The following is a 24,794-nucleotide window of genomic DNA, read 5'->3' as shown; positions in this document are numbered from 1 at the left end:
TTTTGGTAGTGGGGATCAAACTCGGGTCCTTGTGCTTGTGAGGTAGTGGCAGAACCACTACTGAGCTAAATCCCTGGCCAAGACTGGCACTCCTTCAATAGAGTCAAAAGCACAGAAAACTTATGCCAGGAAATCCCGAGTTCACAATGAAATTTTATTATTGAGGAGATAGAGTAAGATGAGACACTGACAAAACCTCTTTACCACTGTGTTCTCATTTACAAAATGAAAAAATCAGTAACTTTTGCCCCACAGGATTATTCTGAGGATCACCAGAAATGAAGTACATGAAGGCATAAAATCATAATCCTGGTATGAATTTGAAACTCAATGAAGAGTTAAAGTGGAGTAATTCACATGCTACTTCAGACACCTTTCCTGTTACTTCTTTCATAAATATGCGCATATCAATTAATTCAAATTTTTAAAAAGACAACCATTGCAATTAAAAGGCCATTAATTACCCTTTACTACTAACACAGGATGTGTCCAGATTAATGGAATAATTCTTAGAAATCTACAAAGAATATTAGGTGCCCAGAGAAGAGATCTAGAGAATTGATGATAAATTGTGAAGGTTCCTGAATAGTTAATATAGCTTCAGGAAAGCCTATGCCTCAAGAGCAATGGAAGAAGCATCTTACATAGAATAGGGATAAAATCACTGATCAAAACACGAAGCACGTAATCACCAAATTAAATATACAAAGGAGTTCAGTCTTGGGAAAACATTTGTTTTTTATTTGTTTGTTCTTTATTAATTTTACTAGTATATTTTAGGTATACAATATAATGACAATCATCACCAGAAATTTTCACCTTTACATAATCCATCTTGGTTTTTTTTTTTCTATTCTCCTGCTCTCCTTTCAATCAATCCTCCCACCCCTCCCTATTTATAAAGACTTTGTTTCCATTTTTTCCTTTTTCTCATATTAATTCCATTCCCTTCTTTCCTTTACCCAACCCCTCCCACTTTCCCTTCCCCTTCCCCTTTGGATCTTTTCTACCTTTCTTTTTGTTTTATTGAGTTTACTGGTACTTTTAAAGTACATGGTTCAGTTACATTCATCATTGGGATCTTGGACCTTTACATGACACATCTTGGTTCTCATTATCCCCCATACCGCTGCACTCCCTTTACCCTTATTTAAAAAGACTTTGTTCCATTTTTTCCTTTTCTCTTATTTTTTCCCTTGTTTCCTTTCCCTACCCTTCCCACTTCCCCTACACCTTTTCCTTTAGTCCTTTTCTTCCTATTTCACATTATCAGTTATACAAATTGGATCTTATTTACACTTTTAGTTTTTCACACCAGAGAAACTATTCAGTATTTACTCAAGTGTGTCCTATTTATTTCATTTAAAAGTATAGCCTCAATGTGCATTCATTTAGCTACAAATGTTTCTCGCTTCTTATTCTTTATGGCTGAGTAGTACTCCATTTTATTAAAAACAAAACACATCTTTATCCAGTCTCCAGTTGATGGGCATTTGGGTTGTTTCCAAGTTTTAGCTATCATGAGCTGTGTTGATATAAACATGGGTGCACATATATCACTGTGGTTTGATTCTTTTAATTCTTTTGGAAAGATACCCAGCAGAGGGATAGCTAAGTAAAATGGAACTCCTAATCCTAGTTCTTTGAGGTATCTCTATATTGATTTCCACAGTGGCTGCACCAGTCTGCACTCCCATCAACAAGGGAGAAGGGTACTTTTCTCCTCACAAACCCACCAGCAATTGTTATTGGTTGATTTCTTGAGAGCAGCCATTCTTTGTGGGGTGAGGTGGAATCTCAGTGTTGTTTTCATCTGCATCTCTCAAATGACCAGTGATGTTGAACATTTTTTTACATATTTATTTGCTGCTGTTACTTCTTTGTCTGAGAAATGTCTGCTCATTTCAGATGCCCAATTTTGAATCGAGTCTTTATAGTTGAGGGGGTCTGATTTTTGTGAGTTCTTTATATATTCTAGATAATATGGACCTTTTCTATTTCACTTATCTATTATGCCTTTTGATTGTTATTTACACTTTCAGATTCTCACACTAGAGAAACTATTCAGTATTTACACATCTGTCCTATTTATTTCACTTACGAGTATGGCCTCAATGTGCATCCATTTAGCTATGAATGTCTCTAATTTCTCATTCTTTATGACTGAGTAGTACTCCATTTTATTAAAAAACACAATTTCTTTATCCAGTCTCCAGTTAATGGACAACTGATCTGTTTCCAACTTTTATCTATTACAAACTGTGCTGCTGTGAACATGGCTGCACATATATAGCTGTGGAATAATTCTTTTAATTCTTTTGGGAAGATATCCAGGAGGGGTATAACTGGGTCAAATCCTAATCCTCTAATCCCAGTTCTTTGAGTTATCTCCCTATTGATTTCCATAAAAATTTGCCAACTAAGAAAAACCTAGGACCTGACAGCTTCACTACTGAATTCTATAAGTCATTTAGAGAAGAACTTTTTCCACTACTGTTTAAACTCTTCATTGATATTGAAAGGGAAGCAATACTCATGAATTCATTCCTTTCAGGATCAAGCATCACCTTAATCCCAAAAGCAGAGAAAGACCCTACCAAAAAAGAGAACTATAGGCCAATCTCACTATGACCATAGATGCAAAAATGCTAAGTTAAGATAGATACTGACAAACAGAATGCAGAAGGTCATCAAGAAGATCATACACTCTGACCAAGTGGGATTCATCCCATGGATGCAGGGATGGTTCAACATACACAAATCAATAAATGGGAAATGTTTGTAAATCATATTCATTCGTGAATCCAACAAAGTGAGTCTTAAACACCTTTGACACAAAAATATAATGTAAAGCATAAAAAAAAAAGATCTCCTTTTTTCTTCCCCAAATATGACAGGATTCTCTAAAACTAAATTCAAAGAAAGAATAAATCATTTGTCTCACTGGATTCATCCAATGCAAACAACAACAACAAAAAAGAGAAGTCAGTAAGGTCCCCTACAGAATGCCAAGTCAGTGACAGACTCCAAGCAGAGCTCAGGTCCTATTCAAACCAAAACTGACTTTGAGTAGTGTGCACACTAAAGACAACACAACAGCCAACACAATTAGAAATTAAGTTCAGGCATAGCTCATGGCTGAAAAATCCTGTGACTACAGTCCTCCTTTCTTTAGGCAGAACAGGAGTTACAATGCCACCTCTTTAGTGTTCATACACAATCTGAGGACTTTGGTTTTTTTAGCAGAAGGGATGCCTTAGTCTTGTGCTGTTATAACAAAATAACACAGACTACCTGTTACCACTACCTTCCCTAGCAGCTTTTGCTACCCATGTTGAGCCTTTTACATCCTTATAGCCTTCTACAAGGCTGGTTATTTTCCAAATTCAACCATTAACATTTACATAAGTTTATTTACCACAATTCTGGAGGCTCAGATGTCTAAGATCAAGTCACCAGCTGCAGGTCTGGTGTCTGGTAAGGACTGTTCTCTTCTTTCATCATGGTGCTTTGTTGTCGCATCCTCCATATGTAATGAAGGTTGTATCACCACATGGTGAAAGGGACAAAAGTTGTGAATTGGATTCCTTAAGCCATCCTACATGGCACTAATCCATTCACAAGGGCAGAGTTTCATGACTATTCACCTCTTAGAGGACCCACCTTTTAAAATCACTACATTAAATTTTATCTTGAATTTAGAAGGGGATACAAACATTCAAACCATAACCAGGCAACTCATACAGGCATGCATAATTTATAGCATGAAGAAGTCAACTGTGGCTAAGGTATTCTCTTTCCAAACTTCCCAATTTGCCTGTGTCCCCAGTTTAGCCTGACAACAGGTGTCTAAGATGTAAGACGCCAAGCTTGTGGTCATTTCTGCAGTGCCTGAATGTCCTTATCCATTTCCTCTTAGAAGGGAAATGTCTTTTTTATGAAAGTTTTCAGTCCATGTGTACAAAATATATTTCAGCAGGATGTTCTCTAAGGAAGGATAGTTCCTGTTTTTCTTATTCAAAAAGACTATTTTCAAAAAAACGTTGGTTTCCTCTAATGGGAGAACCATGTCTTCTGACTCTGCTGCATTTGGCATAAACGTTTATCAAATCTTTCTTCTATGGATGGGTTATGTGACCCTCATGCTCAAACATGACACTCTTAGCAAGTTTTTTTTCCCCTAGATCAACACTATTTCTAATTATATACAGTCGAGATATCAAAGAGTAGGATCTTCCCAGTAGGTGCAACTACTGAAATGCTTTGAGGTCAAAATGGACAAGTAAATAAAGAAAAATAACTACATTCCCTGTTGTCTCTAATCTACCAGAGAACAGATCTCCATATACCATTAATCTACTTATAGAAATCACCGCAAATTAGATTATAAAGCCAAATTCTTATTCATTCTTTTCAATAATGGGGGATTGCTTTTCATATGAAAAGAGCCAAGAAAATAATAGAGAAGAAATTTGAAATCCGAAACATAGTGCAAAATTGTTTCAGATTCACCTTGTAGAGTCAAGAAAAATATATGTAGACTTAAATATGCTATGAAATACAGTCCTCTGGTGATAGTTTCTTGACTCTGTCAATTGTATCCATTGGATGTCTCAGTGTAAGACTTCCAACTGTTATGATATAATTAACTTTTTAAAAAGAATTATAAAAACACAGCTTTCACACATATGTATGATTAGCAGGTATTAAAGATTTTATTTTGCTCACAAAGATAGAACAATTCATATGATGCTAAAACTATTTATTTCTAAGTATCTTTTGAAAACAGACCCAATGATTCCCTAAAAAATTGAATATATAATAATAGCTATTGAATTTATTGAAGTTTTCTATCAAGAAGATATTAACTAGAGCTAAAATTTATCTTCCTACTATATGTATATAGTTCTTCTCAACCCAAGATTCACTTAAAACCGATTTTTCAGTACTTCTGAATGCCAAGAGAATGTTCAATATAATTCAAAACAAAGAAGAAATCACCTGCTGTTAGTAACCGTCATTTTAAGTTGAACAAAATCATTCAGGAGGAAAAGAAAATACACAGGCTGGTTTGGTGGCTTTATCTCAAAAATTCCAGTTCGTAATGGGGACAAAAACAAACTTATAGGGAAGTTTTGCTTGGAAAGTATCTCTCACATTACCTGTATTGCAGGGAGGCATATTTGTTCTATTAATGTTATGAAGAATTACATATTCAATAGTTTTTTTAGCGGGTTAACCCATAATTTTGAATAATTGGATAATTCATAACATATAAGATTTGCATTCATTATCTTTTTTATGGTCATTTCACCATTTAAATATTCATTTAGACAGTTAATAATACAATGGTAGACACTATATATTTGTTACTTAATTAAAAGATATAACTTGAAATCTCGTTATTTAGTGCTAACATAAAATATAACACATATTGTATCTCCAGACATTATTAAAGACAATTAACAACTTTTTATCTTCTCAATTAGTATTACTGTGGATTTATCTGGAGTCTTGTCTTTGAATGAGAGGGTGAGGGAATGTGAGAGGGAGGAATAATCTGAGGGAGAAAGTAAGAGAAGGGATAGAATGAGAAGGAGAGAGAGAGAGAGAGAGAGAGAGGGAGGGAGAGGGAGAGAGAGAGAGAATATGAGGAATAGAATAAATGGAGGGGCTCAATAATGAATAAGGAAAACATGGCCAATATCTCTTCTCCTTACTAATCATTAGCTATCTTTGGTCTTATTCTGAAATAGGTACACCTACTGCACTTGCTGAGAAATCCATCGTCAGCACTTTTGTCCAAAACCCATTGGAACTGAAGTGTTACGAGGGTGGAGGACGGGGAACTGAGATCAGTGGCACCCCACCTTCCTTGCAGGTGCAAGGTCCCCGCTACTAAAAGAAAAAAAAATGGTGGAACTTCATACAATTGATAAGAAAACTATACTTTGTTAGGCTCTATTGGTTCTATAATATTGTTTTCTTAAGTGTCTCATTTTTGAAAGGATTCTCTGTGGATATGGTAAATACCTACAGGATTTAAATACCTGTCCTTGCAGAGGGACCGACAATGATGTAAAGACTCTTATTATTTGATCATGAAATGTCATATTTTGAACAAGCAGCTACACTGTAACTTAAATTGGTGCCATTATCTGATGATTTACATTTGACTACCCCTCACTTATTTCTTCAACCTATGATCAATATGAAAAAATGTTTTTAATAGTCCAGTTAGAAAGACAATCTGGTAGTTGAAAAGAGAATGAAGGCCACTTATTCATCATCAATGAAAAGAAAGTTTGGCTTTTTAAATACTAATTGTTAAATCAAACACCATCATAACTTAAAACTAATCATTTATAAGCACAGCAAAATTCCGGGGGGACATAGCACTAGATTCGTACTCTAGATACTTAGAGCCTCACACTACACAAAGTGATAAAAGATGATTGAATTCACTTGTCTCTGTCTTTATTTTTATCCAAAAAATAAATAAAATATTTGCTGGTAGAGGTTAACTCATGAATTCTGATGTTTGACACATTCTGTTGAATACAAGTTTTGAGAGTTTCGCACAAGGCACTTGTCCATTATATATGGTTTATCTGTAACATCACCTTGCACTACTTACACATTAGGCATAGAAAGTGGACAACGCTCCATAAACATCTAGGGGTTTATAAAACCCCTGGATGTAGTTGTTGGTTGTTATTACTATTTAAGGAAGTCTGCATCGATTCACAAGTGACATTTTCTGCACTCAATATATTTTTTCAATAATGCATAAATCACTTTAAAGTGAGGAGAAAACATTTTAGAACATAGATATGATAATAATCTAATTAAAACTTTCTTGAAAGTCATACTGCACTCATATAGCTGATGGCTTTGCAAGTTCACTTTAGGGAGAATCATTTGTGTTAGCAGATAGAGCACATTTCATTGATAAACTGAAAACAAACGAGTTTCTCAGAGTTGCTCCCAATAATAAGTTAAACACAGTGAGTCCACACTAATCATGAGTAGTCACCAGATGGCTAGGCAATATTTGACACTTGACTTATCTGTCAATGCTCATAAAGATATACTAAATTCAGTCTGAATTTGACCTTGATTGTCTTACAGACTCTGTCAATCACAATGGCATGTGATTCTTCAATCCAAGGTAAACTTCCTCAGTAACTACAATCAGATGGTTGCTAAAGAACTGCTGTCAGTCACTGAGTTATCCTCAAAGGTAGGTTTTTCTATAAGTATGTGCAATAGACAGCAAACTTTCAGTTAAAATGCCACTGGAAGACAACTTATGCTATATTTAAACTTACTAGAACTGGGTATCAGAAGGGTGCAATTCAAAGACATGAATCGGGAAACTTAATTTAATGGATAAAGAACATCAACCCTCTCCCTAGAACCATCCGTGAAAAAGTAGGCTCAAAATATATATATTTCTTCTTTGAAAGTCAAGAGACAAAATTTTGTCAAAGAATGACAAGATACAAAATATTGCTTTAGGGACTAATCACTATATGACTTTGATAGGGTGAAACTTTCTAAGCCACACTTTTTTAATCTTTAAAAGGAATACACAAAGGATACTGTGAATATTAAATTATATAATAAATGTTACTATAACTAACATCATATGTGACCTACAGATGCAGTTCATAAATGTTATAGACTCATGCCTATTTTTATAGCAAACAATTTAATTTTTTTAAATGAGAACTTTTTAGCCTGGATGTACCTTTTACCAGATTAAAAATATAAACTCAAAAAATCTATAATCAAAGAGCAAACTGTTAGCTCATCATACATCTCTCATGTACATATACTTTTCTCTTATACATATAATCAATATACTTGCACCACCTAATTCAGTATTCATCAGCTAAATGCAGCTATAAAGCACTTTAAATGTGGACAATCTAAATGGACAAGTGTTTAAAGTTAAACACCAGATTTCTAAAGCTTATTACAAAAGAGGGCAAAATATTTTATTAATAATATTTACATGTTTTGCCTTTGAATTTTAAAGTAATATATATGTGTATACATATATATATATATATATATATTACTAAATCTACTATTAAATTACTATATTTACTATTACTTGGTTCTTGCTGACTTATGTGGGCACCAGAAAAAGTAAGCATGTATACACAGTTCATGTAATATTCATGAAAACAGTGCTGGAATAGTTGTTCTGTAAGGGATATCTGAAAAAAACAAATTTGGAAAAAGCTACTATATATAGCTCTTGAAAAAAATAAAATACATACTGAATATGGGAATTGAACAGTAAAGATTTTGATGAGAGAATACAATGAGAAAAAAAAGTCCAATGTAAAATTGTTAATGGTCATACTGGACATGAAAAACACATTGTCCTCAATGACATTCATAGTGTACACTCTTCACAGGGTAATATTTTTTGTTATAGCTACAACAGGGAAAGCACTCATCCATGCTAAAAGCTGAAGTTTATTATTTCAACTTCATTGGATGTACCAAGAATTATATTGATAAAATTTAAGTTTCTCCTTTTTTTTTTTACCAATTCATCCTTTCTGAGATTTATGGTAAAATGAACAAGACAATTCTACTTTATTTATCCAAAGAAGATAAAACCAAGATGCAACATTACTTATTTTTCAAAACAAAATTAGGCACACGGATAATTTTTATTTGACCAGAAATATTTTAATCATCTGAGCACTTAATAAGGTACAAATAATTATGTGCAATTACATGATAATTACTCTCAATGTAATTGCCATGTCAGTGCAGCTTTGAAAGAGGTAATCAGATGGTTATTGGTGAACTGCAAATTAATTGATAACAGGGCACTTATAATTGCAAATGATCATGATTACCTTGAGGTACTATGAGCACATTAGAAATGTGAGTAGAATGGCAAGGGGATCAGGGACATCTATTTAACAGGAATGTCAGAATAAGTAAGATTAGATCATAAATCTACTTGTCTCAGTTCCAAGCTAAAGGATGTTCTTTCTGTGCCTGCTACAGGCAGATTTGTGTGTCCTATTTCATTCAATATGTACAAAACCTATTTGGGATTAGTCTACAGGCCAGGTTACTTCCACTTTTGTAGCATCTATGATGTGGTTTGAATGCATTTAGAGACATAAGTAACAAAGTTAGAAGATAATAAGATACCTGTGCAAAAGCAGCATACAGAGGATGAGAGATAAAATGTATCCAGATTACACAGAGTGTGAGAAAGGGAGTATATGATTTCACAAATCCTCACTTCCATCCTAGGATTACATAACATAAATGTTTCAAAAACCAAATTTTCTTCAATTGCTACTTATTTTTCCTCATTGAGTTTATTGGTGCATTTTAGGTATACAGTACTGTTACATTCATTATTGGGATCTTGTACCTTTACATGACAGGTCTTGGTTCTCATTTTTTCCCCTTGTCCCTGCCCTTCCTTCACCCCTCCTCCCTCTCCCTTTATAAACACTTCATTTCCATTTTTTCATTTTCTCATATTTTTCTTTTCCCTTATTACCTTTCCCCTACCCTTCCCACTTTCCCTACACCTTTAGCCCCTTTCTTCCTATTTCACATTGTACATTATATTATTAGGATCTTAAGTACTATTATAGTTTATTCACACCAGAGAAATTATTTGGTATTTACATATGTGTGACTTATTTATTTCACTTAGGAGTATACCCTCAATATGTATCCACTTTCCTATGAATGAATCTAATTTCTCATTCCTTATGGCTGAGTAATAATCCACTTTATAGAAAAACCCCATCTTCTTTATCCAGTTTCCAATGATGGGCAAATGGGCTGTTTCCAAGTTTTCGCTATTACACACTGTGCCTCTATAAACATAAGTGTGCATATATCTCTGTTATATGATTCTTTTAATTCTTTTGGAAAGATACCCAGCAGAGGGATGGCTGGGTCAAATGGAACCTCTAGGCCCAGCTCTTTGAGGTATCTCCATACTGATTTCCCTAGTGGTTGCACTCCCACCAACAATGGAGAAGGGTTCCTTTCTCCCCACAACCCCGCCAACATTTGTTATTGTTTGATTTCTTGATAGCAGCCATTCTTTGTGGGGTGAGGTGGAATCTCAGTGTTGTTTTCATCTGCATCTCTTGCGTGACCAGTGGTGTAGAACATTTTTTCATATATTTACTGGCTGTTTTTGCTTCTTTGTCTGAGAAATGTCTGTTCATTTCAGATGCCCACTTTAGAATTGGGTCTTTATATTTGGGGGGAGGCTGACTGTTTTGAGTTCTTTATATATTCTAGATAATAGTCCTTTATCTGAGGATCAGCTGGTAAAATTTTTTTCCCACATTGTAGATTGTCTCTTACTTGTGTTGATGGTTTCTTTTACAGTGAAGAAGCTTTTTAATAAGATGAGATCCCAGTTATTCTTTCTGCTAATTCCCGTGCTATGGAGGATTTGTTCATAAAATCTTTTCCTATGCACTAAATTAAAATCCAAGTGGATTAGTGGATTAAAGATATAAATATTAAAACAGAAACACTAAACTTGCTGAAAGATAAGTTAGCAGAACTCTTGAAGACATTGGCATAGGAAAAGATTTTTATGAACAAATCCTCAATTGCTACTTCAAAACATTGTCATAATTACATACTGACCCACAATTACTTATTTAATAATCAATCAAAGCCCAACATAAGTCTCTATGTTAATTCTATTTTAAACTTCAGTATCTGAGAATTCACCGGTTTGATGTTAGATTAGATTTTTAATGACAGTAAAACGAATATGCATCCATTAAAATGAACCCTATTCTCTGTGATCGAATGTCTATCACCTTCAGGAAATATTCTTCTACATCATATTACTATTGTATGGCAGGATGTGTCTATAATTCTTTGAGGTTAAGAATGGACTACAATAGCACTGTGCACTTCACCAAACAAAATTCTAAGCACCTTTGTGTAGAGCAGTGTATGTATTATATATTAACTTGATTTCAAAGACATATGTGCTACTGCCCTGGTCCTTGAGACTCTCAGTGCTCCCACAGAGTATAAAAGCCTCACATAAATACATTCAGTGCCAGGCAGCATGAAATGAATGCTATAAAAGTGATGCATCCTTCTACAGAATTTCACAGGTCCTTATTATCATTTAGGGATGTAGTGAACAGTAATGACTTGGCAAATAAGAAAGAAAATTATCTGGGCTGGTAAGGCATACAAGTTTAAGAATGTTGGTTATATACATATAAGATAGAGAAAAAAATTCTTAAAAATTAAGATGAAATAGGGAAAAAAGCAAGATCTACTTGATGGTTAAATATATCAACTTTGTTAGACTATGGGACCAGTTATTTGATTCAATACTAGTCTTGGTACTGCCATGAAACTGTTTTTTACATGTGATTAATATTTACAAACAGCTGAGTTCAAGTAAAGGAGATTACCCTCAACAGTATGAAAGATCACATCCAATCATAATCAACTGAAGGCCTTCGGGGGAAAATAGGGGTTTCCTGAAGATGTACACACTCACACACACACACACACACACATCACCTGAAGGCCTTCGGGGGAAAATAGGGGTTTCCTGAAGATGTACACACTCACACACACACACACACACACACTCACAAACACACACACGCATAATCCTATTGGTTCTGTTCCTCCAAAGCACTCTGACTTATACAGCATGAAAAATAAAATGTAAGTAAACACAAATACGAATAAAAGAAAATAATTGAAAAATAAATTTGGGACACAGAGCAGGGGCATGCTGAATGGCATGTGGAAGAATTCATATGCCAGAAGGACATATGAAGGAGACACTTCCGAAAGTATTGTCAGTCACAGAGCAAAATAATCCAACAGGTGCTTTAAAGAGGTAGATGTACCATTAGTATTCCTCATGGATTATAGAAAGAAAAGACAGGGGTTGTTAGCTCAGTGGTTCCGCTGCTTGCCTCTCAAGCACAAGGGCCAGAGTTTGATCCCGGTACTAAAAAAAATGAAAAATACAGAGACACAAAGAAAGCATAAAAGGTCTGACCAACATTTAATAGGTAAGCTTCCCAATGCAACAAAGACCATGAAAATTACAATATGCTGAATTCCATTCTAAAATTACAATGCGACATATGAAGAAATCATATATTCTCACCTCTACATTTGACGTGAGATCTCTTTTGGAAAAACAATCCATTTTAGCCACTCTTGATTTAAAATTTGTTTTTATGATTGCTTGATGGATTACTCACCACAACTCTACTCTGACTTGCATTTCTTCAGCCATTTGACCTATATTGAGGAAATATTCATCTAAAGATATTTATGAAAATTAAGTTTTTCCCCTCTGACTCCTGAAAGTAATCTTTTTTTTTAAATACAGAATTGTTCTTCTATATATTCTTACAAATTCAGGAAGAGTTCCAAAGTCATGATATTGATTTTCTTTCTTGCATTACTTATGCTTTTATAGGAAATAGTTTGTTCATTTTATATTTAAGGTAGCTTTCAAAGGAGCTCATAAACAATGTCAAATCTGTTAACATATATCCACTGAATTTATCAAGCAAAACTACAAGTGTTAATCTTTGTCCAAGTTTCCTGTCATACTTATCTGGTAGCACATTTTCTTTTTAAAATAAGCCATTAGTAAACCTCCTTTATTGTGTTCACTGTATTTATACGAAACCAATGTGTTTATTAACACTGTATTTAATTTTAAATACCTATTTTCCATTTATCCTAATCCACAGAATGCAGGGAACCATGCACTTACAGTGCTAGTTACATTTAATATACACTCTAATAGAAAAACACCTCTCAAAAGAAAAGCAAATCTTACATTTATCAGCCAATACAATCATAATATCACTACATGATATATACAGATATATATATAGAGAGAGATATAAGTATTCCACTAATAAATAATTTAGGTCTTTCACTTACTCTCTACCATTCCTTACTGGAGTAGTGGAAAAACTATATCAAATGAAGCCCTCACAGATACTAATTTGTTTCCTGTAAGACATCTCCACATTGAAAAATCCATCCATTATAGAAGGTCTATCATTGGACAGAGAGTTAGAACATATTCTGTGTAACTTCAGGAAACATGAAAAGTACAGTAACTACAATGGAAAAAAATAAGGCAATATATTTAGAATCAACATTTAATAGTCACTTTTACAAAGTGATGCTTCATTACTTAGGTTTGCTTCAGACGCAAGAAATAAGCCACACTGTCAGGTAACTTCAGCCAGTGAGATTTACTGTATAACACAGGAATTTCGTAAGAAGGGCAGATAATCTTCTGCCTCTACTAATTACTTTCTTTAAACTGTCTGATGCTGTGTTGTTTTTGTGCCCAAAACACATGACTGAACTTCCTCTGAGTGTTTCAGCTTCGGTTTATCCATTCTGTTCAGTTTCTATGATCAGATTATCCATAACATACATATTTGCTAGCCAGAGTTGATGTCAAGTCCCTTCTCGAAGGTCATCATACTTTGGGGACAGGGAGCCGTCTCTAGTTCATTACAAAATGATTAGTGAATTCAGTTCTGTATGATAAATTATCTGTGCAGCCTCTAGGAGGCCTCAGCAATGGAATATCTGCTTCAAGGCTTTCTTCCTACTCTTAAATTTGATTTCCCTACCATTCTCTTAAGGAATTTACAATACAGTAAGATCAATAAGATTTATAAACATATTCAATATCAAGTTATTTGAAATGAATGTCAGAAGTGCTACAGAATTATCCAGACCTCAACCCTGGTTGACTGTCCTAAGGAGGAGGATTGTAAACTAAGTGTTGAAGGATTACTACTATCCATACCTATAAATGTCAAGGTAGGATAACCTAGGAAGACAATGTTATAGAAAAATTAAAGCTCAAAGGGAAAAAAATAAGTCATCAGCAAAACTTTAGGAAATTTCCTAAAACTGGACAGTAAAAGTAGAAGGTGCTTTCTATAAAACATCCAAGAGGGAACTTTAAATCCAGAAATAAGATATTAATATGGTTTGGATTTGGTTTTATGTGTTGGAAGTTTGGTCTTCAGTTGTGGCAGTATTAAAGGTAGCAGAAGCTTTAAGAGGCAAAACCTAGTGATAGGTGCTTATGTCCCTGTGAGAATACTGGACTTGAGGAGTTAGTTGGTCTCCAACTCCTCCTGGTATTATGGGTTCCTACCCCACCATATGATCACTCTCTTCTGTGATGCTGCCACTGTGTTATATAACACATACCATGAAATCCTCATCAGAGGCCAAATATATGAAGCCATCCAACCTTGAACTTTCAGGCTCCAAAACAATGAACTAAATAATCCTACTTTCTCTGTAAAGTACACAGCTTCAGGAATTCTATTGCAGCAATGGAAAATTGACTAATATATATATATATTAGTCAATATTGCCCCAGACTGACTGTTGTGTGCCCTCAAAAATCCTATGTTGAAATCCTAACCCTCAATCACAGTAGGTGATGGGATCCTTGGAAGATGACTTAATCATGATAGGGATCTTAACAAGAACATCTGGAGAGCTTCCTTACCTCTTCCACCATATGAGGATTCAGAGATAAGAACGCCATCTTTACTCATACTCCTTCAGGGTTTTAACTCCAATTGTTAAATCTGAATGATCAACAAGTCTGTTTAATCTGAATGATCAGCTGTGGCTGTGGCTGTTTTTCCACAGAAATAACATCATGTTTTAGATTATAGAATAACCAAGGCTCTGTACCATTCTCTACTACAAGTCTATAAATGAGTGTAGACTTTATCAGTTCCTTGCTCAGTCACTCACCAAATAAGTTTGAGCGTACTGACACTTGCTTAGGTTGTGCTGACAGTGCTGGTGAAAGGTACTGTAAGGACACAGAAACGTCTTATCCTAGGATTTGCAAAAATTCTTGTTAACTCTCAAAGTATATTTAATAAGAACAGAAAACAATAACAACAGAAACAACAGAAACCTTCTGTGAGAAATTACAGTTCCAGATTCTTTGTTAAACAGTGGATATGCATACTTTTATTTCATTATTTTATAACGCCATGAGGTAAACCATTATTATCACTGCTTAATAAATGAAGACCAAGTGTTCAGATCAGACTAAATTATAACAGGAAGGAGTAGAGGAGATGAGCTTTGAATTTAAGATTTTCTGCATCCTTACATCACACTTGCCATGATACAGCCAACTTTAAACTTTGCTTTATACCAATCTACTTCCCAAGACATTCATCGTATCCCTTTACATCCACTAATAGCCCTAAATACCACAAAGGTCTGCTCAAATTAAAATAAACACATCAATAAAAATCTAAGTGAAGTACTACAGAAATTCTGAGGAGGATCTGATTCTGCAATATGAACTGTAATACAGGTAAATTACAATATAAGATGAAAAGTAATTGATCATTCAGATTCCCAGAGGCTCTCTTGCAGTGGCTTCCTACCATTCTGTTTTGGCTTAAGTCCATCCAACAGCTAGTACCACCCCAAAGAGCAACTTAGCAGATTATACCTCTGTTGACATTTCTGTCCAAGCCAAATATTCTGTTTATTTAGTAGATCAGTGTGTTCTCATTAGGAGTTTTTAGCCCATCAAAATCATATTTGATGAGTCTGGCAAAGTATTCAACTGTATTTGTGCTCTCTCTTTTGTTTTAATGTTAATCATTGAGAATTTTAATCATTCTTCTAATGAACTGAAAGCCCCAATTTAGACACGTAAACCAATCACTTCTGTGATGACTGATATCTGCACAAACATAATATACCAATTTGCAAATCACAGTTCTGATCTGTAGTACCAATAATACTTATCACCTAAGTTTAAAATTTTAATCTTCTTCACTTTTCTTCTTCTGACTCTCAATTCCATTTTCTTGTACCTCAACCTACGTTTTTGTTACCTCTTGCTTTGTCTATTTAATGGCCATCTAGTTTGTCTCGCCATCTCTAGCCTCTCTGACCCACTATATAATACCACTGGTTGTCTTGCAGACATACATCACCATTCACATTATTTCCACATGCACAGCTATCTACAAACTTCCTGACTCCCTCAATAAAAATTCAACATGTTTAAGCAAGTATTGAAGTATTCTTATGAGCTGACCTATTAGAAAAGATTTTTCTAATCTTTCTCAATAAATATTTTGATAAACTCAACAGTGAAAAATCATCTCAAAACTTGACATAAAACAACTGCCCTTCAGTGAAACAGAGCAGTGTTAACTAACTTTTAGAATCCATCAATTAACCTAGAGAGCTTGCTAAAATGCAGATTCTGGGCACGGGGTCTAATAATTTTAGAATCAGTAGGTTTTGGGTGGAGCCTGAAATTGTGCATTTTAAACACAATTTCTTCCATTCTAAGAACCAATAGTTTAGATGAGAGCAGTGATGGTGAACCTTTTAGAGCTTTCAAAGATACAAAAAGCCCACTGTGGCAAATGTGCCATAGGCTTCCCACCACAGGACCAGAGTGTCACAGACAACATTCATACCAAATATCAAGAGTTGAATGCATGCTTTCAGAAGGTAACTCATGTATGTTACACAAATGATCTGTTCTCCTTTGTGAGTTTTGATCTGGTCAGGATTACACTCCATTCAAAATGGTGAGCTGACATTAACAGTGAATGTGCTTGCTTGCACTTTGGAATGTGTCATGCAGAACATTTCCACAGGAATTAATTTGGGTTAGGATTTCCCTTAATCATACAGGTAGAGAACAGTCTAAATCATCCAACTGACTTCTTTACTAAATTTAAAGTGATACTACTTTTTCAAATTATTAAAGATATAACTACTCAATATAACATTAAAATAATTAAGCATGTAACAAAATGGTTGAACATCTCTTAATTTCAGCCATTATTTTTAGCATTTAGTATTAATTTTTCATTTTTTCTATACATGAAGGATAAACACAAAAACATGTTAAAAATGTGAAAATATACTGCACACTATTTTATAACTTTTTTTCCTCTGAAGATATAATGAACACTTCCTCAAGTCAACAATATAGAACTATCTTATTGTTATTTGGAGTCCTTTTAATACTTTTGTAAGAAAATATTCTTTTTATTAGTCTGTCTTTTATCAGGTGGACATTTAGGTGCCTACTTTTTGATGTAATTAAATAATGTACTGAACACTTATCTGAATATATCTTTGTATTTAGGAAAAATCCCTATCATATACTAAATTTTTAAGGAAATTAATTCATTCTTCTCTTCCTTTAATACCTTTTGGATTTGCTTCATGTTAAAGAAGTCCTCCTTCAAAAGTGAAAAACATTGTTTTATGTAGAAACATGCAATTCTTTTTATATAAAAATTTCAAACTAATGTTAGGTTTTTAAGTTATTAATGTAACTAACAAGATTTTCAGTATTTTCAGAGTTATCAATCTACAATTGTTCATTTTATATGACTTATTTACTATCCTCAAACTTTTAACTATGTTTTATTCTACTGATCTATCCATCTGCATAATTTTTCACTACATATTTTTAAATGTTTTGCTTTATTTACATTTATAGCTAATAAAATCCCCCATTCCCTATTTCACAATGCTCTCTTTCTAAATTCTCTAAATCTTTGTAGTCACTTTTCCTCTAGATGAAACTTAGATTCCTTGCTTCTATGCTAATCTAATTCTAAGCAAAAAAGAAAAGAGGAAATAAGAAAGAAGGAAAAAGAAAGAAAGACAGAGAGAGAAACAGAAAGAAGGAGGGGAGGTAGGGGAAAGAAAAAGAATATTTAATGTCATCTGAACTCCAATCTATTAAGAAAGACAGAGAGAGAAACAGAAAGAAGGAGGGGAGGTAGGGGAAAGAAAAAGAATATTTAATGTCATCTGAACTCCAATCTATTAATGCGGCAATAGTTGACATGCTTAGAACGACAGGCTCTCCCACATAGGAGGAGACTGTATTGTGCTTTCCTAGCCAACATTTGTTTTATATTATTTTGCAAATGGTTACACTTTTTCACATAGCTATTGATCAATTCTTGTTAAATTTAATGGTAATGTTTTATTTTTCCATTCTGTGAATATATTTGTTTTATGATTCTTACAATTATATACAAAGATAGTAGTTTAGCTTATCTCATATTTAGCCATGTCGATAAGCTCTTTTGCTCTAAAAAGTTTACAATAATTGTAAAACTTTATGTGAAGAGCCCAAATATAGCCAGAATATAGTAATAACTTCTTTTTTCCCATTACTTAGTCTCAATTTTATTTTCATTTTGCTAACTATAGTAGTCAGAGCACTGTTGGTTAATAGCACTAATAGGGATATTTTTGGTTTTTCTTTCTTTCTGATTTTTATATGGTAGCTCATTTACAATTTAAAATGAGTTGTTATATTCACTAGCAATTTTCATAGATATCCTTAATTGTAATTATGATTAATACATTTTTAAATTTTTCCTGGTTCACTAAGAATAAAATATAGGAATGTCTAATTTTACCATATGACAAAATATCAAGGGAGTAACATGGAACTTATTTATTTTCTTAGTCTATTATAAAGTGCACTATAATTCTTTTAGATATTGTTATTACATATGATACGATTATTTCACATTTTACAATTTTTTTCTTTTAGTACAATCAAAAAGTAACCTATATAGTTAACATGTAGAATATATATAGTGAAATGATTACTGAAATGAAGCTAAATAAAATGCACATCAATTTACATACTTTTAGCAATTCTTAATTTCCTCTGATTAAAAGCATTTTAGAATAGCACAAGTCAAAAGAAAATCACAAACAAAAAGAAAAATGTGCTTGACACCTCACTGCCAAAAACAAATTAATACAATTAATTGAATACATTCTAGGTGATTTCTTGTTCTCTCAATAAATTAATGTATTTTTAAAAATAATGAACCTACTGGTTCCCTTAATGGGGTGTAGTGCATAAATTTCACCTCAATAAGTTCATGCCAACATAATGATTTCTTAATGATATTATTAGTTGTTTTTTTCCATACCCTCATTTTCACTCCATTTCCTGCTTGTTCCCTCCCTCTTATCTAAGGAAGGTCTCCCTTCTACTTCCACATCATCTTTTCTAGATTCCACATGTTAAGGAAAACATGATCCTTGTCTTTCATCTATCTTATTTCATTTAATATGGTATCTCCTCTTTCATCCATTTTACTGCATATGACAAAATTTCATTTTTCTTTAAGCCTGACTAAAACTCCATTGTGTAAATATGCCCCAGTTTCTTTATTCATATGCCAATGAGCACCTAGGTTGATTCCATATCATGACCAATGTGAACTGTTCCAAAATAAACCTAGATATACAGGTATCCTGACAGCACACAGACATAAATGCTTTCAGGTATGTACCCAGAAGGGGTAAAGCTGCATCACACAATTTTACTTGAGTTACTTGAAGAACTTCCATACTGATTTCCATAGTGGCTGTCCTAGTGTACATTCCCATCAGCAATGTTCAGGGTTCATTTTTCCTAGATGCTTGTTTTCTGTATTCTGACCAGCATGAGATAGAATTTCATGCAGTTTTTATTTGCACTTCCTTAACAGCCAAGAAGTTTGAATGTTTTTATATACCTGATGGTCATTTATACTTCTTTTGAGAAGTGTCTGTTCAATTAGTTTGTCCACTTATTGATTGGGCTGTTTGACTTTTTTGGAGGTGTTTTTCAAGATCTATGTACTGGGGGCTCCCAACCCCCAGGTATATGGCCTGCTAGGAACCAGGCCACAGAGCAGGAAGTTAGTGGTGGGCAGGAAAGTGAGCAAAGTATCATGTATATTTACAGGTCCTCCTCATCACTCACAACTGCCTGAGCTCTGCCTCTTGTCAGATCAGCAAAAGCATTAGATTCTCATAGGAGCATGGACCCTGCCATGAACTCCACACATATGATACCTAGGTTGCATGTTCCTTCTGAGAATCTGATACCTGATCTGAGGTGATGGTAGCACTATGGAATTGCTGCAGACAGAGACTAACATAAGCAGGAAAGTTTGACTGCACATAAACCATACTAAATCAACTGCTTGCAGACTCATCAAAATCTTATCACTGAATGGCAAGTGACAAGCTGCAGGCGGTGGTCAGCTTATAGAACTGAGTTAATGTACTTCAGTTGCATGGCTACATCCCATAGCAGGCTTTAAGGGAGAATTTAAATTTACTTTAGTCTGTGGATGGCCCACCCATTATCTTATTCACCACTTCCATCCATGTCTCTTTCCCATACTGTACACTTATCTCAGTCAGTCTTGAGAAGTGTACAAGCTAAGTCTAACCAAAAAGTGAGCAGAAAACAAATATCACTGGAAAGCTGTTTTAAAAAGAGGGAAAGACCCAATGATCAGACAGCAGAAGACTCTAAGCCTGTCAGCAAAAAGAAAGCTGCATGTAAATGAAACTACCAATAGTCCAATTTAAATTATGAGTTCATTGCAATAGATGATTCATACTCTCCAAGTCTGCTTTGGGCTGACTGGCTATCTTCAAAACTGCTTCATCATCTGAAGACCAAGCAATCTGAAGACCAAGCATTAAAAGACAGATCTTAGAGGTTTTTCAAAAGAAGAGAACATGAACACAAAGACTGGAAATGATTATTAAAGCTCACCACTTCATCAAATGTGTCTGAACTAAGAGCAGCATCATACTTAGTGGTTAAACACACTGCTAAAGCTAGGAAGCCCGTTGACTACTGGCTGCTTAGGATATCTGTCATGAACTTTAGGAAAAGCTGCAGTTCATAAGGTGGCATGTTTCTCTTTTCATTAGCACCATAATTAGAGGAACAGACAAAGTAGAAAATATTGAGGCAGAATTCTTAGGAAAGATTAATGAGTCACTCTTCTATGCAGTTCAAGTTGATAAGTCTACTGAAAACAAGGCAACAAGCAGAGATTTTGAAAGAGACTGAGGCAGGAACTTCTTTCTCCCAGCAGTACATGACCACTAATCTCATTACTTCCTCACCACAAAAGACCCCCACAACTGAGAAGAAATAGATTCACAATCCATTTGTAAATAAGCCAGGTAAATCAACTTTCTTCGTGCTAGAAGATGATAAACTTTTTGAAATCACAAATAATTGTGGCCTTAGCAGTGTATTTGAGATTACTTAAAATCTCCATATATTCTGGATTAAAGTCAAAGTGAAATATCCTCAAATTGCCACAAAAGTCCTGAAAAGCCCACTGGTGTTTCCAACATCCTATCTTTGTGAAGCAGTATTTTCTGCAGCACAGCAACCAGAACGAGATTATAGAGTAGACTAGACATAAGCAATACGATTTGAGTGTCAGTGCGTCCCATCACCCCAGACAGGACCATCTAGTTGCAGATAAACAAGTTCAGGCCTGTCAATGACTCTGCTTTATGGTGAATTTCATAATTATTTCATATATATTACAACAACATAGTAATAGAAATAAATGCACAATAAATGTGATGTGATTGAAGCATCCCCAAACAACCCCCTCCCCTGCCCTGTGTCCATGAAAAAGTTGTCTTCCATGAAACCAGTTCCTAGTGTCAAAAACATTAGGGACAACAGCTTTATATATTTTAAACATTAAGCCTCTCCAGGAAGAGTCATTGGCAAAGATTTTCTCCCATTCTCCAGGCTCTCTCTTCACTCAGTTGTTTCTCTTTGTGCGCAGAAACATCTTAATTTGATGCAGGTTCATTTGTTGACTTTTGGTATTATGTCCTGTGCTGCTGGAGTCTTTATTAACAGACACCTTTGCTGTTGCCTATGATCTCAAGTGTTCCTTCCCCCACATTTTCTTCTAGCAGTTTCAAAGTTTCAGGCATTATAAACAGGTAGGTACTTGATCCATTTTGAATTCATTCTTGTACAGAGTGAGAGGTAGCAATCTTTCAATCTTGGATACGGGGATATCCATTTTTCCCAGCTCCATTTGTTTAAGAGCTGCTTTTTCTTCAGTGTATGTTTTTGGCTCCTTTGCAAGAATTACAGGGCTGTAGTTGAATGTGTTTGTTTCTGTGTTCTCTGTTCTATTACATTTTTTCTATGTACCAGTACCAAACTAGGTTTTGTTTGTTTTACCACGGCTTTGTAGAGTAATTTGAAATTGGTAGTATAATGCCTCCATCTTTGCCTTTTTTGCATAGAACAGCTTTGGCTACTCTGGAACTTCTGTGTTTCATACGAAAGTTATGATTGCTTTTCAAGTTCTGTAAAAAATGTAATGACTATTTTTAGAAGGATTGCATTGATTTCTAAAATGAGTTTTGTAATATGGTCATTTTAACAATATTAATTCTGCTGGTCCATGAATATGGGAGAACTCTTATCTTGAAGTTTATTCAATTTAATTTTTTAGTGTTCTGTAATTTTTATTGTTTAGTTCTTGTACCTCTTTGGTTAGATTGACTCCTAGTTTTTTTGGTGTTTCATTTCATTTAAGCTATTGTGAATAATTTATTTTTCTACTTCTTTCTCAACTAGCTAATTTTTAGTATATAGTCCAGTTATTGACTTGTAATGTTAATTTTGTATACTGATTTGTATTGTTCTACATAGAAGTTCAAGCCTGGCTGGACCAGGTGCGCCACATTCCTGTCTCCTGAGCAAGCTCCGAAACCATGCTAAGGCTGAGCAAGCTCGCCTAAGTGTGTAGACGCTGGGTCTAACAGTTTACACCTTCACCCCTAGAACGTGACTCCTTTGCCTTGCCCAAGAAAAATCACCCCACCATGTGTCTAGCCAATAAGATATCACCCAATGTTCTCCACTAATGTATGGATCTACATAACCTATAAAAAAGTGCCATATAATTAAATGCTCCGCCCATGCTCCTCCCCCATGGTTGTCCAGACATAAACTATATAAGCCTGTGCATTTCTTTTTCTTTTGTTTTTTTTTTAGAACCAGGGATTGAACTCAGGACCTTGGGCTTGCGAGGCAGGCGGTAGTACCACTGAGCTAAATCCCCAGTCCTAGCCTGTGCATTTCCTAAATAAAGCAGAACTGTTCCAGAAACCTCCTCAGAGTCTGCCTGGTGATTTCGCGCCTTACCCACCAAGTCCGAGCTCCTGAACCAAACTCCGAAGACCAAGCAGCAGACAACAACAGTTCTATAATTTTAAATAACCATTAAAATACCTCTAAATATAGAACTCTACTTCCAGTTTTAGAACAAGATGGAATGTATATCTTTTTTAAGACAAAAAGCATATCTTTTAATAAAACCAAAAGTTTCACTTTTAGTTTGAAATTTTTGAAACACTTCGAGTCATTTGGTAGTGAACTGTTTGTTGAACTAGTATTTAGGCATAAAGAGACCTGAATCTGTACCTTCTGTATAACTAAAGTGAAAGATCATATTTTTAATTTATTTTCCTCCAGGGATTCATTTAACCAGGATTTCTTTTCCTGAAAAAAATTACCCATTCCAAGAAAATCACCCATTCTGCATGCAAGTTTATATTCATAAAAAATCACTGATGATTTTTAAAATTCATTATTGACCATGTTCCTGTATCCTATAATTCTAGGATTATATATTGTAGGCTTCTGATTTTTCTGACCAAGACATGACAAAGATTTGTTGATTTTAAAAGCTTTTTTATAATTGGGTTTACTATGTATTTTGTATGTAAAAAATTAACTAATTTTTGTTTCTAAATAATTACATTTTTTAGTTTATGTTGGTTTATGTTTATTTCCTAGTGAGTTAAATGTTTTTATTAATTTCAGTCTTTCACATTTTAAAAAAGCACTTATGTTTGTAAAAGTCTAAACAAACTCATGACTGAATATGAGAGTACATGAGTATTTTGTGTGATTGTTGAAAATATAACGCACAGTTTAGTTGGAAGTTTCTCTTCAAACCAAAAGTCATTCAGAAGCCATCTTTCTTGTTTTTAATTACAAGTTGTTTTACTTTTGTTAACTGTTAACTTATGCCTAAGTAGATAATCTAACCTGCAAGAGTTGCAATTTTTAATTTGAAGAAATGTATACCTGTTATACGATCAATTTTCACAAATATTCACAGGCACATGTGTGTGTGTGTGTGTGCATGCATGGGAAGATACACACAAGCACAAACAGTGCTGGGATCAAACCCAGACCTTGGGCATAATAAGCAGGGGCTGTATCACTGAGCTACATCCCCAGGCTCCACAAAAGTCTTAAAAGCATTTCAATCTATATGTGTAGACAATAACTTTCTAGCCATATCTTTGGAGTAAATCTTAATTGAATTATAATACTCAAGTTGCAGATTTCCTAATAGGAAAGTTAAACATATCATAATATTATATGCCAAAATGACAGATCAAAATGGGAAGAAGAGAAACAAAGATCTCTTTTGTTCTAATGCTTTATTTTAGTGATCACAATGGATTTATTTTATTATTAAAATGACATATAGGAGAAGGTAAGAGATTTGTCAACCGGTAAGCATGAGTTTAAAATTTTGAAAAACATCACATAATTTATTTTGTGGATTTTGACCAGTTTGTTTCTGGGAGAAGTCTTAAAATTTCCCAGTCTACTAATACCTTTGTTATTCTTTGTATTTTTTGTCTAAGATTCCTTATAATTTAATGGATGATATTTAGTGGCTATAGGTTTAATGCTGAAGATGCCATCTAATATTTTATTACAATGAAGTATATTTTAATATTGGTAGTGTTAATTTCTTTTTTCCCCCTTTGGTGGTAGAGACAAGAAACTCTCTTTTTTTTTTTTTTTTTTAAGA

General features: G+C 34.3%; 1 long non-coding RNA gene across 1 annotated transcript in view; it reads left to right on the top strand.

Moving 5' to 3' along the window:
- Nucleotides 1–24,794, top strand: part of LOC117283614 — a 67,475-nt gene that overhangs the window by 3,338 nt on the left and 39,343 nt on the right. The window contains exon 2 of the long non-coding RNA XR_004514643.1: nt 7,132–7,243. This is a non-coding gene — a long non-coding RNA (uncharacterized LOC117283614). The remainder of the gene's footprint in view (nt 1–7,131; nt 7,244–24,794) is intronic.

The sequence above is a fragment of the Fukomys damarensis genome, unplaced genomic scaffold (assembly GCF_012274545.1).
Source record: "Fukomys damarensis isolate Sample0158 unplaced genomic scaffold, DMR_v1.0_HiC HiC_scaffold_28, whole genome shotgun sequence".
NCBI lineage: Eukaryota > Metazoa > Chordata > Mammalia > Rodentia > Bathyergidae > Fukomys > Fukomys damarensis.
This window is presented reverse-complemented; position numbering and strand designations above follow the sequence as displayed.